The 14,520-nt window shown below is 33.4% G+C and overlaps 3 long non-coding RNA genes across 4 annotated transcripts; 1 reads left to right on the forward strand and 2 right to left on the reverse strand.

The window, feature by feature from the left end:
- Positions 1-2,579: 2,579 nt before the first annotated feature.
- Positions 2,580-3,982, reverse strand: LOC138707333 (uncharacterized). The gene is made up of 3 exons (XR_011334182.1): positions 3,952-3,982; positions 3,166-3,227; positions 2,580-3,063 (listed from the first exon to the last, which is right to left on the reverse strand). It is a non-coding gene; the product is annotated as an uncharacterized lncRNA (long non-coding RNA).
- A 4,616-nt stretch (positions 3,983-8,598) lies between these two features.
- LOC138707976 (uncharacterized) lies at positions 8,599-10,416 on the forward strand. 2 transcript variants are annotated; one of them, XR_011334508.1, is made up of 4 exons: positions 8,599-8,659; positions 8,806-8,875; positions 9,609-9,670; positions 9,773-10,416. It is a non-coding gene; the product is annotated as an uncharacterized lncRNA (long non-coding RNA). The 2 variants fall into 2 exon arrangements; XR_011334507.1 differs by lacking the exon at positions 8,599-8,659 and having other exon boundaries at positions 8,699-8,875.
- A 1,211-nt stretch (positions 10,417-11,627) lies between these two features.
- On the reverse strand, positions 11,628-12,914 carry LOC138707334 (uncharacterized). The gene is made up of 2 exons (XR_011334183.1): positions 12,747-12,914; positions 11,628-11,985 (listed from the first exon to the last, which is right to left on the reverse strand). It is a non-coding gene; the product is annotated as an uncharacterized lncRNA (long non-coding RNA).
- Positions 12,915-14,520: the final 1,606 nt, after the last annotated feature.

Here is a 14,520-nt window from a genome sequence, read left to right on the forward strand (position 1 = left end):
ACTTACAAACAATTGTCTTCCTCTGACACATATCGTCAAGTGAGATGTACTGCCTGATTACATCTATATGCATATCAGCCAGAAGAGGTATTTTTTAATATTAAGTTTTTTACGCTCGAGTTGAATTTTTCTGTTTTTACACTTTTAGTGCATTAAATATGTTTAATTATGTTTTAGTAAAATAAAGAGGAAAATTGTATAGTAAGTTTCGTTTCTGAAGGTCTGACACGTATGTAGACAAAAATTCTGGCCAAAATAATAGCAATTTTTGAAAACCTAAATTTGCACAATTTAAAATTACAAATTAAAAGTACAAAATTTCATAGATCTACTTAGAATAGTTTAGAAAATTGAAATTTCACATCAGTCTAACCTTAATAGCGTTTCTAGTTTCTACGGTCTTTGTATTTTCTAATCGAGCCAAACAATACAATCTTGTCTCAAGAATAAATTCAGGACTTCACAAATATATTTTGTCATTCTTGCAAATAGCAAATAGGATCAAATTCAGAAATGCTTGATTTGAAATGGAGAAGATGGTAAAAATTTGACACTGATACTAATTGGTACGTGACTTTCATTTGTTTTATGTAGAAATATCATTGCTGAATCAACTTAAATTCTAGATTAGTTTTATAAAAATATATTGTGGCCCAAATTTTGAAAAAATAAATATCAAAATACAGTCATTCATTAATCTCACAATGTATGCTCGCTTAGGTAGCGGATCGTTCCTTTTTATATTTATAGTCACTTCTTTCCTTTTTCCTTATTTCTTTCACCTTGTCACAGAGAAAACAAATGTGCGCTTTTTTCTGTTCTCTGTGAACAGTTCTGAACACAGTAGCATTGCATTTTTTCGCATTTAAATTACATTCTTTCCCTATGCAACTGTATACTGCATAGCGCGCGCTGGACAAACAATGGCGGATTTGTCGGCATTTGCCGGCTCAAACGATGGGGTACTCCGGATATCCACGGACTCTGGAAGTTGGGTTGTAATTGCGTACTACGACTTTTGGTTATGTGCAATCTGGAGGCTAAACTTCCAGATTAGCAATCCGGAAGCCAGAGTGGCAGATAGGCGTTATCCGGAGGTTGGAACTCAGTGTTGAAATCAAGATGGCTGCACGTCGTACAGCTGGTGATTTCAAGGATCAATTTAATTTTGATACTGATTCTGATGATAAGTTCTGGAGCAGATGCTTCGTTATATCAGAACAGCAAAACGAATTAGGCTGCGTCCAAATAATTTTGAATGGTGGGATGACGAGAAATTTTTGAGACAGTTTCGAATAATGAAACCTACTACATGAAATCAAAGATCAACTGAAACAAGATACAGATCGTAAGTACACAGTTAATAATAAGCTACACTATTTCGGTAGATATTACATTAATATTTTGTATATAATAGCACTATAATAATTATTTTGAAGTACAGTAACCTGTAATAGGCGTGCAGTAGAAGTGAGGTTAGAATGTTGCAGGTATTCTGTTGCCCTTACAAGGTATTAAGGTGATTGATATAATAATATAGGGCAACCCACAATAAGTTTCAAAATACTTTTATATAAAAAATAATAATAACCGTATATAATATATCACAATCCTTTATATAGTAAACTATCATTTCTTCACAATTGCGTTACCACTTTAAGATACAAATGTATTCACATATTTGGCTTCTAGTCAAGTCATATGTACCGTAAACGAAAGAAAAATTGAGTGCCGACACCAATTTCCCAAATAAAAGTGGAAAGTTGCTGTGAAAGTGGAGTCCGGTGGAGAGGTACAGGTAGGCGGGATCGCTCTATCGAGATAGAAGGGGTAGGCGGCAGGAAAGGGCAGCACATTCATTTCATTACTGTGTTTCCTTACTAATTAATGGGAAAAGACAAGTTTTCGTAAGATCGAGTTAGTGACAGGATAGGTTAGTATGATTTGCATATATTTACAATTGTCTAAAAAAAAAAAAAGTCAAAACTACATCCAAACCTCTCTCTTCCAGGCTATACTGTAGGGAGTCCTTGCCTTCTTTTGGTAACGCTATTGTAAAGATTTACCGGTAAAGGTGCAACCAAATCTCATTGTTTGTTCATTTTTCCAGAAATAATGCCTTACCTCCAATGGACCAATTACTACTGGTATTGAGATTCTATGCCACTGGGAGAACATTGACAACAATAGGAGATTTTTGTGGGGTCCACGAAGTTACAGCAGGAACAGTTGTCAATCGAGCTAGTGCTGCACTTGCTGCTTGGTTTAATTGAAGTGATGACTTTTAATGCTTCATTGGGAGTAGTTTTATTTGCTCCAGTAATTAAGTGCAAGGCTTGTTTTTTTTTCCCCGAGGGATTCTGGCTCTCTTTTTGATGCTGTTACGGATACTTCTGAATAGTATTTTAATACAGGTTTTATGTACATATTATAGGTCTTGATTAAAGTTTTCCTAGAACTGTTTCATTTTGTGTCTGCTAGTTGTTTAGTCAACTCTCCGAAGATAGATTGGAATACCAATAAGGCATCACTCCATTAGAAGGATGAGAAGAAGTAATCTCCCAGTCATCCAAGTCAAACAAATCTGGTCAACAAAATTAAACATATTTTTTGTTAAAACATAAAGAATGGGTGATTTTTGTAGCATTTACTTTCTGCCACTAATTGAAGATGTCCTTGTAGATGGACCACCCATTAAAGAGGAGGAAAAAGTAATGTAAAAACTCCAAATGTTACTTTTGATATTCCAAATTCCATCTCTTTCCAAACATGAGGACATGACTTACTTGTATTTCAAATCATTCTTTGTTATAATGTTAGCATCCAACTTTCAACTAATGTATTTTTTAAAGAAATCACTTTAATATTATTGAAGTTCATGCATTTCTAACATCTCAAGTATAATTAAGTCAACATTAAACTTACAGTTCACAGATGGAGAAAGATTTTTCAATGTGGCTGATGCATTCCTCAGAGGCTTGCTTTTTCTTTCTTTCTTTCTTTCTTTCTTTTTTTTTAAGCATCCTTGGGGTGTAACTCGATCAGCTATTATCCCATTATCAGCTGAAATATTTAAGAGAGGGCTATATGCTTATATTCAGACCTTTCTGGGTTTAGCCTACACTAGCTACACTGAATAAACCAGTAATTTCACTTAGAACTTACTTTCATTACACTGTGTAGACACCCGTACAGTGGAAGACCTTCATCTGCTGCACCAGCTGACTCTGTAATATTTTAAGAGTGGAATTAATTCTTAAGATATTTAATTCTGGATAAAGATGATGTTTTGTCATAAATGTGTGGACACTTCAAAGTCAGTAGCTGTAACAGTATTGTATTTTCTAACGTGCTATTAATCCAAACTCATTTTTAACAATAAGAAAGTAAAGCTGCAATAAAAAAGAGAGAGAAAAAACCAAGCAAATAGTTCTATTGTAAATAGAGTGTAGTCAGTTTCTGTTTACCTTATGAAGAAATATTTTTCAGTTTTTCTGTACACAAGAAATCATTCACAAGTTTCAAAGTGAGAATCCTCACAGTAGAATTGAAATACAACTTAACATAATGTGGCCTAATCTGATTACAAACCCATTATAGAGAAATCTCAAAATAAATTCTTCAGTTTAGTGTACTTTCTATTTTTAGGCCTACATTTATAAATTTCAAATCCCACATAATATTATAATACAATGATGTTTACTTTTTATGACATCCATTTCTTGTGACCATTTCATCATTATGTACAATTTATATTTTAACATTTTTTTTTTTTAACTTTTGCATCTAATTTATCTACTGCTTGCTGCAGATTTCATATAGTATATGTGTTAGTTTTATTTTCAACATGTTGGCTGAAAATGTGTTTACAAGTTACAGCTATTTGAGATTGGAAAAGTAAGCATCATACGTAGAATGTGAAAGAACGTTTTGTAGTATAAATCAAATTACCTGGAGATATTGTTGGGATGTCCAGTTTCACTGTCAAAAACTAAAGAATTGCACTGTGAACCTGAATGGTACTGTAAATAAAAAAGAAATAATAGTATTATAATGTAATACCGACATTAAATTAAATTTGTATAACAATTTTCAAGAATCTAATATTTTTTTTATCTCTAAAACTCATCATCTCTTCTTCTGACTCTTAATTCCTTACACACTAACCTCATTCGTGTTATTAGCTGCACTGGTATCAGTGGAACTTGGTTTAGTTACTACTTCGGCTGTAACAAAAGTAAGTAAATAAATAAATAAATAAATGAGTGAATGAATAAATAAATAAATAAAAAGAATTCAAACTTGTGTTATACAATTACCTCTGCTTATTATTTAATAATTGTATAATTGGTAATTTCCTAGAAGACGGGCAAAATCCAACATGGCTGACGAAAACTACCAAAACGTTCTGCCAACTATGAAGTTCAAATGTCACCAAACATTACAAAATCAAAGATGGAAAATCAAACATATAAACATATTTTTAAGGAAGAAAAAGCCCTTAAAAAAATGAAAATGTGTTTAATTTTTCTTCTTTGATTTTTATGGTGTTTGGTGGCATTTGAACTTCATAGTTGGTAGTACTTTTCTGGCAGTTTTCGTCCGCTCTTTACCCCCACAAATCACTAAAACACAAAACAAAACAATAATTTATCACCTAATCAAACAAAATTCAATCCTCATTGACGTCTTCAAAGACAACCACTTCACTTGCATTATGACACAGGCTTCAAGGCAATCTAAACTTAAAGCATGCAGCCAACAAAGAACTAAACCACCACTTTGTCGTACAGTCAACTTCACATAATTAAACCATGTATTTACACAAAATGAAATTCTCTTTGAACTCTTATTACACCTTAACTTGTACGGAAAATTCAATGAACAATTCCTTGGAATCACAGGAACAGTTTTCTCGTCAACAATCGACACAATTTTTATTCACCAGCGAAAGAACTGAACCAAAATCGACATAAAATTTAATACTCTGTTCTATGTTCACACATCTTTCACAAATATCATAAAATGACAAACTTTCAATAGGTTTACCCATCAGACACATTATAACACCACTCACGTCAAACAACCAAGAACAATTGACAACGTCATTACCCATTCAAAATTTACGAAAATTCTAGAACACATGATGACAACTATAACCAATCAAATCGAAGGAAAATCATAAAATGACAAACTTCCAATAGCTTTAGCCAGCAAAACAGTATAACACCACTCACGTCAAACAACCAAGAACAATTGACAACGTCATTACCCATTCAAAATTTACGAAAATTCTAGAACAAATGACAACTATAACCAATCAAATTGAAACATCATCAATGCGACACCTCGTATAAAAACCTAGAACTAACATATAGAAGTCACTAAACATCACTAACATTTAACTCTAAAGTAAAAAAGCTGGTAATACTTAGTACATCCAACCAGGTGCCCGTCTTCTATGAAATTACCGTATAATTTAACATATAAGTGAACTTATGCATTGAATATGAATCAAAATCACTGAGAAATCACTCAATTGATAGGAGAATTAAATCACTTGCCTTGGCTAAGTTTGGATTTGGTTTTGCTTCAGTTGGAGGGGCTCCAATTGTTTGTAGCCTGCATTGTCTCTCTGCAGCAGCAATTTTATTTGTGTTCTTTTCCAAGAATTAAAATTTGCTTCTCAGCTGTCTTCAGGTCCTTGTATTTGTACTGATGTTACTATATTCTTCCCATGCTTCATTCTATATTAATAAAAAGGAATTAAAACTAGGTTAATTCCATATGCAACCTACAACATTAGAAAATATATTGTATTTCTCTTTTTCCCTTATCTAAGTTTCTATACCTAAATAAGCAAAAGCTTTTAATGGACGATTGTCAGTACAATATCAAACATATGACTATACTGTACATAGAAAGTTTGGAAAAAACTTAATATCTGCTGTTTCTGTGTTATTTTACGAGGTGTTGAATGTGCATTACAAACAGATAGGCCTATTGCATTTTAGTGGAAACATCTCTCCACCTCATGCTGTTCTTTTAAAAAATAATGTTAGGCCCTATCTGTGATCGAATGGCATTATGGGCCTAATACAAAATATCCGCCCATTTATTAACAGTAAAATACGTAGGCCTAACATACTGAAATATTGGTAATTTGCTAAGAACAGTGTACCTTGCTGTACTAATGTTGGTTAGAAATCCCAGGCCAAAGACATCATTCATTATTAGCAGTATCAGTGAACTTTTCTTTTTTAAACGAGTTATTGTGCCTTCGACCCATGATTTGAAGCCGTGAAGTACGCTATTTCTAAAAAATTACCGAAATAGGCCCTATTCACTAATAATGTAGGCTATACAACAAACTGAAAGCACACTTAATATTAATTACAATACAAAAATAATTGCCACCTACACTTCTTGTGCAGTTACACATGAATAAAACAATGATTATAGAGAAAAACGCACTTTTGCTGGAACCCGCACCCGTTCTGTTTAGGCCTACTAATTAAAACCAAAATACTACCATATGGTAGGAATTATTACTATTCGAAAAGAAACATAACCTTTGAAATCTTACCTTTTGCTTCCATATAAAGTTTCATAATACAGTATGTGTAATTTTCTGTTCTTCACTCTGTTATTTTTTGGCTGGAGCTTCAGTATTATAATAAATAATAACAATAATGCTTACAATAAAACCTCAAAATAAATAGTACCATATAAACACGGAACATAGACATGAAATAAGCGGGGAAAGGTATACCAACGCAATAAATTTCACTACATTTTCAGTAACTTCATTGCCAACGTAATAAAAATGTTACTATATCTTCCGGATAACAATCCTGCAGTTAAAATCCGCTGGTAGTACAGAACAAAATATTTAACTTCCAGATTGCTAAACTGGAGTATACAAATCTGGAGCTCCAGATTCGTATACTCCAGTTTAGCAATCTGGAAGTTAAATATTTTGTTCTGTACTACCAGCGGATTTTAACTGCAGGATTGTTATCCGGAAGATATAGTAACATTTTTATTACGTTGGCAATGAAGTTACTGAAAATGTAGTAAAATTTATTGCGTTGGTATACCTTTCCCCGCGTATTTCATGTTTATGTTCCGTGTTTATATGGTACTATTTATTTTGAGGTTTTATTGTAAGCATTATTGTTATTATTTATTATAATGCTGAAACTCCAGCCAAGAAAATAACAGAGTGAAAAACAGAAAATTACACATACTCTATGAAGAAACTTTACATGGAAGCAAAAGGTAAGATTTTAAAGGTTATGTTTCTTTTCGAATAGTAATAATTCCTACAATATGATAGTATTTTGGTTTTAATTAGTAGGCATAAAAAGGACGGGTGCGGGTTCCAGCAAAAGTGCGTTTTTCTCCACAATCATTGTTTTATTCATGTGTAAATGCACAAGAAGTGTAGGTGGCAATTATTTTTGTATTGTAATTAATATTAAGTGTGCTTTCAGTTTGTTGTATAGCCTACATTATTAGTGAATAGGGCCTATTTCGGTAATTTTTTTAGAAATAATGTACTCACGGCTCCAAATCATGGGTCGAAGGCATAGTAACTCGTTTAAAAAGAAAAGTTCACTGATACTGATAAATGATAATAATGAATGATGTTTTTGGCCTGGGATTTCTAACCAACATTAGTACAGCAAGGTACATTGTTCCTAGCAAATTACCAATATTTCAGCATGTTAGGCCTACGTATTTTACTGTTAGTAAATGGGCGGATATTTTGTATTAGGCCTATAATACCATTCGATCACAGATAGGGCCTAACATTATTTTTTAAAAGAACAGCATGAGGTGGAGAGACGTTTCCACTAAAATGCAATATCTGTTGCTGCTACCAGTTCGACTATAATCACTCACTGTAATGCACATTCAACACCTCGTAAAATAACACAGAAACAGCAGATATTAAGTTTTTTCCAAAGTTTCTATGTACAATATAGTCATATGTTTGATATTGTACTGACAATCATCCAGTAAAAGCTCTTGCTTATTTAGGTATAGAAACTTAGATAAGGGAAAAAGAGAAATACAGTATATTTTCTAATGTTGTAGGTTGCATATGGAATTAACCTAGTTTTACTTCCTTTTTAGTAATATAGAATGAAGCATGGGAAGAATATAGTAACATCAGCACAAATACAAGGACCTGAAAACAGCTGAGAAGCAAATTTGAATTCTTGGAAAAGAACACAAAGAAAATTGCTGCTGCAGAGAGACAATGCAGGCTACAAACAATTGGAGCCCCTTCAACTGAAGCAAAACCAAATCCAAACTTAGCCAAGGTAAGTGATTTAATTCTCCTATCAATTGAGTGATTTCTCAGTGATTTTGATTCATATTCAATGCATAAGTTCACTTATATGTTAATTTATACAATTATTACATAATAAGCAGAGGAAATTGTATAACACAAGTTTGAATTCTTTTTATTTATTTATTTATTTATTTATTTATTCATTCACTCATTTATTTATTTATTTATTCATTCACTCATTTATTTATTTATTTATTCATTCACTCATTTATTTATTTACTTACTTTTGTTACAGCCGAAGTAGTAACTAAACCAAGTTTCACTGATACCAGTGCAGCTAATAACACGAATGAGGTTAGTGTGTAAGGAATTAAGAGTCAGAAGAAGAGATGATGAGCTTTAGAGATAAAAAAAAATATTAGATTCTTGAAAATTGTTATACAAATTTAATTTAATGTCGGTATTACATTATAATACTATTATTTCTTTTTTATTTACAGTACCATTCAGGTTCACAGTGCAATTCTTTAGTTTTTGAAGTGAAACTGGACATCCCAACAATATCTCCAGGTAATTTGATTTATACTACAAAACGTTCTTTCACATTCTACGTACGATGCTTACTTTTCCAATCCGAAATAGCTGTAACATGTAAACACATTTTCAGCCAACATGTTGAAAATAAAACTAACACACATACTATATGAAATCTGCAGCAAGCAGTAGATAAATTAGATGCAAAAGTTTAAAAAAAAATGTTAAAATATAAATTGTACATAATGATGAAATGGTCACAAGAAATGGATGTCATAAAAACTAAACGTCATTGTATTATAATATTATGTGGGATTTGAGTGGGAATTTGAAATTTATAAATGTAGGCCTAAAAATAGAAAATACACTAAACTGAAGAATTTATTTTGAGATTTCTCTGTAATGGGTTTGTAATTAGATTAGGCCACATTATGTTAAGTTGTATTTCAATTTTACCGTGAGGATTCTCACTTTGAAACTTGTGAATGATTTCTTGTGTACAGAAAAACTGAAAAATATCTTTTCATAAGGTAAAACAGAAACTGACTACACTCTATTTACAATAGAACTATTTGCTTGGTTTTCTCTCTCTTTTTTATTGCAGCTTCACTTTCTTATTGTTAAAAATGAGTTTGGATTAATAGCACGTTAGAAAATACAATACTGTTACAGCTGCTGACTTTGAAGTGTCCACACATTTATGATAAAACATCATCTTTCTCCAGAATTAAATATCTTAAGAATTAATTCCACTCTTAAAATATTACAGAGTCAGCTGGTGCAGCAGATGAAGGTCTTCCACTGTACGGGTATTTACACAGTGTAATGAAAGTAAGTTTTAAGTGAAATTACTGGTTTATTCAGTGTAGGTAGAGTAGGCTAAACTCAGAAAGATCTGAATATAAGCATATATCCCTCTCTTAAATATTTCAGCTGATAATGGGATAATAGCTGATCGAGTTACACCCCAAGGAGGCTTAAAAAAAAAAGAAAGAAAGAAAAAGCAAGCCTCTGAGGAATGCATTAGCCACATTGAAAAATCTTTCTCCATCTGTGAACTGTAAGTTTAATGTTGACTTAATTTTACTTGAGATGTTAGAAATTCATGAACTTCAGTACTATTACAGTGATTTCTTTAAAAAATACATTAGTTGAAAGTTGGATGCTAACATTATAACATAGAATGATTTGAAATAAAAGTAAGTCATATCCTCATGTTTGCAAAGAGATGGGGTTTGGAATATCAAAAGTAAGATTTGGAGTTTTTACATTACTTTTTCCTCCTCTTTAATGGGTGGTCTATCTACAAAGACATCTTCAATTAGTGGCAGAAAGTAAATGCTACAATAATCACCCATTCTTTATGTTTTAACAAAAAATATGTTTAATTTTGTTGACCAGATTTGTTTCACCTGGATGACTGGGAGATTACTTCTTCTCATCATTCTAATGGAGTGATAATCTCTTGCAGCTGTTCTTGATCCCTGTGGTCTCTGGCCTCTGCTTTATCTGCTAGTCTTCAGGATTAGGTTCGAGTCAGGTGATAATTATTAGGTAATCTAAGGTTTCTGGTTGGGTTCGGGTCTGGTTCAGATCAGGCCGATATGGGCCGGGCCTAAGAATTATGGCCCGTGCAGATCTCTAACAAATGGGGCTTATAGCTGAAGTTGGCTCTGCCACAGTTTTCCAAGTTTTGTGTATTTGCATATGTATTTGTGTTGTGTTTAATTACAGTTACTATGTACTATTATGTATTAGCCTGTATATTATTAATTTGTAAATATGACATGTACCATAGCATACATAATGAGATAGTGGATGTAATAAATGATTATGCTTATTGTGTCTCCTGAAAAATGTCGTGTTTTGTTCACACAAAATAAATAAATAAATTTTAAATTTAATTGCCGCTATAGTGCATCTCTCTTGTTTTAAGTACACATTCACAGAGTACCTGAATACAATTGAAGTGTCAGCTGGAACAAAGTTGTAAGTTACAAAATTTTCATTCGGTGTGTTTCTGTGTAATAATGTTGTATGTCATGTTACCTTGCTATACTCCTTGGCTTGCAACTGTCCATCAATGTAGTACGTGAAATTTGTCCACTCAAAAGTTTGCTACCCTCATAAGAACAAAGTTGTACGCATATACACATTTTTGCAGCTCCTGTACATTTTACCAAATATAACTTATAACGTTGTTCCAGCTGACGCTTCAATTAATGTGCCTCTTGAAAAATGTTGTTTTACCATATTTTGCTTATGTAAAATAAATTTGAATTGCAGATACAGTGCATTTTTATTGTTTTAAATAGCCTACAGTGTACCTGGTCATAATTTTTAAAATGTATTTATCAAACCTTTGTGTTTGAATCAACTTAGCCTGTTAAGACATCACTGTGAGGGATCCAAGCAATAAAATATATTTAAAAATATGAATATGTTTGCATACATGAATCACTAGGCCTAGCGTGAATGAAACAGCTCCTTTGCAAAACATAAATGCCAATTCCAAAACTTTCAGGAAATGAAGAAAAACTGTCACGTCTAAAATTCAATAAACCGTTACAGTTTGTTAAATAATAATACTGTATATAGCAAGCATATCTTAAGTCTGATTAGTGAAATATGTTAGGCCTACTCCTACTGGTGAGCTATATATGCAAGGAAGGAGAAGGGAACTTGCCACCCTACCACATTATCTCCTGACAGTTGTCTCATGAGTGATGCCTTATTGGTATTCCAATCTATCTTTGGAGAGTTGACTAAACAACTAGCAGACACAAAATGAAACAGTTCTAGGAAAACTTTAATCAAGATCTATAATATATACATAAAACCTGTATTAAAATACTATTCAGAAGTATTCGTAACAGCATCAAAAAGAGACAGAATCCCTTGGGGGGGGGGGGGGGAATAAGCCTTGCACTTAATTACTGGAGCAAATAAAACTACTCCCAATGAAGCATTAAAAGTCATCACTTCAATTAAACCAAGCAGCAAGTGCAGCACTAGCTCGATTGACAACAGTTCCTGCTGTAACTTCGTGGACCCCACAAAAATCTCCTACTGTTGTCAATGTTCTCCCAGTGGCATAGAATCTCAATACCAGTAGTAGTTGGTCCATTGGAGGTAAGGCATTATTTCTGGAAAAATATATAAAGAATGAGATTTGGTTACAACTTTACCGGTAAATCTTTACAATAGCGTTACCAAAAGAAGGCAAGGACTCCCTACAGGATAGCATGTAAGAGAGAGGTTTGGATGTAGTTTTGGCATTTTTTTTTTTTTTAGACAATTGTAAATATATGCAAATCATACTAACCTGTCACTAACTCGATCTTACGAAAACTTGTCTTTTCCCTTTAATTAGTAAGGAAATACAGTAATGAAATGAATGTGTTGCCCTTCCCTGCCGCCTACCCGTCTATCTCGATAGAGCGATCCCGCCTACCCGTACCTCTCCACCGCACTCCACTTTCACAGCAACTTTCCACCTTTATTTGGGAAATTGGTGTCGGCACTCAATTTTTCTTTCGTTTATGGTACATATGACTTGACTAGAAGCCAAATATGTGAATACATTTGTATCTTAAAGTGGTAACGCAATTGTGAAGAAATGGTAGTTTACCATATAAAGGATTTTGATATATTATACACTGTTATTATTTTTATATAAAAGTATTCTGAAACTGTTATTATTGTAGGTTGCCCTATATTATTATATCAATCATCTTCATACCTTGTAAGGGCAACAGAACACCTGCATAAAGCAACATTCTAACCTCACTTCTACTGTATTACAGGTTTACTGTACTTCAAAGTAATTATTATAGTGCTATTATATACAAAATATTGATGTAATACCTACAGAAATAGTGTAGCTTATTATTAACTGTGTACTTACGAGCTGTGTCTTGTTTCAGTTGATAATTGAGTTCATGTAGTAGGTTTCGTTATTCGAAACTGTCTAAAAAATTTCTCGTCATCCCATTCTTCAAAATTATTTGGACGCAGCCTAATTCGTTTTGCTGTTCTGATATAACGAAGCATCTGCTCCAGAACTTATCATCAGAATCAGTATCCAAATTACGCTATACTGGAGAATTAGCACGGTCACTTTGAACCGTGCCGTTACGTTTAGCACCAAATTTAAGTAAATACACAATGTCACCAACATAAGAACGTGACGTTGGTGTGTGGCGTAGTTGGCGGGAGAAATTTTTTCTCTCTCTGTCTACCTCCTTCGTTCTGAACATTATTGAGAGATAGCACCACTGTTAGCGACAATGTGTATTTGCGTAAATATTGCGAGTAAATTATGACGAGTGCCTTAGATGAGAGGCTCGGGACAGAAACAGTTTTGCTGTAGCGCATGCGCGGACCTCTCATGCAGTGGGAGCGTGATCCTTACTTGAATTTATTTTTGCGTGTACTTACAGATTAAATGATTGAGATCCCTTCTTGCTCCGGTTACAGGCCTTGCATTTACGAAGGTTATGTTATGTTAGGTTAGCTTAGATTAGCTTAGCTTAGGTTAGGTTAAATTAGCTTTGGTTAGGTTAGACTAGTTTTGGTTAGGTTAGCTTAGCTTTGGTTAGGTTAGGTTAGGTTAGCTTTGGTTAGGTTATGTTAGCTTTGGTTAGGTTAGCTTGATTTGATTCGTCCATGTAGTAGTTAAAATTATATAATATGACAGTTTTTGATTCGTAATATTGTTAAAAAATAATAGGCCTATAATGAAAGCGGTGAATAATTTCATGGTCCTTAAATTTTTTTCCGTAAAAGGCTAGGTATTTTTCTATAGGCCAGAAATAAAACAGCAACGCCGTCATAATTACGTACTTTACGCTTTGGCGAACATTAACCGGAAATTTACTTTCCGTCATTTTAATTGTATTCCGTGAAACACGCCTTTTTTCCTGTTAATTTCCTTGTGATAACCTAGTTTATTATCTTATTACATCTTCATTTTCATTTAATGCATTAAAAAACCGCCGTTGTACTACATAAAACCTTGAACTTGACTAATGGAGTGAATTATTTAAGAATATAGTCGCGAATTTGACTACCACCATTTCGATTATATTTTGTTTGATAGGGCTCGGTACGGCCCGGTGACTAGTGGCCAGCGAGTAGAGTCGACTATCGATATTGGTCTGCCGTGCGTATTATCCAGTTGTTCCCAAAATTAAATTGATCCTTCAAATCACCAGCTGTACGACGTGCAGCCATCTTGATTTCAACACCGAGTTCCAACCTCCGGATAACGCCAATCTGCTACTCTGCCTCCCGGATTGCTAATCTGGAAGTTTAGCCTCCAGATTGCACATAACCAAAAGTCGTAGTACGCAATTACAACCCAACTTCCGGATAAATATGCCATCTGCCGGATAAGTTTAAACTAGAACTTTATCCGAGAGTCGTAGTACAGGCCCTTAGTAAGTTGTACCTGAAGTCACCATTATACTGATTACTGCGAAAATGGCTCGCATATATATAGGCCCTTCTGTAAGCATGAGGATTTTCTGCCACAGCTGCCCACATCTGGTACCTGTTACAATCAAGTTTATATTATTATCTTCGAAAAATACATAAACCAGGATTGGTATTAATTTAAATTAATGATTTAATCATGATGTAAATAAAATAATTTTCATTTTATTTACATCAGATAATTG

The sequence above is a fragment of the Periplaneta americana genome, chromosome 10 (genome assembly GCF_040183065.1).
Source record: "Periplaneta americana isolate PAMFEO1 chromosome 10, P.americana_PAMFEO1_priV1, whole genome shotgun sequence".
Lineage (NCBI taxonomy): Eukaryota > Metazoa > Arthropoda > Insecta > Blattodea > Blattidae > Periplaneta > Periplaneta americana.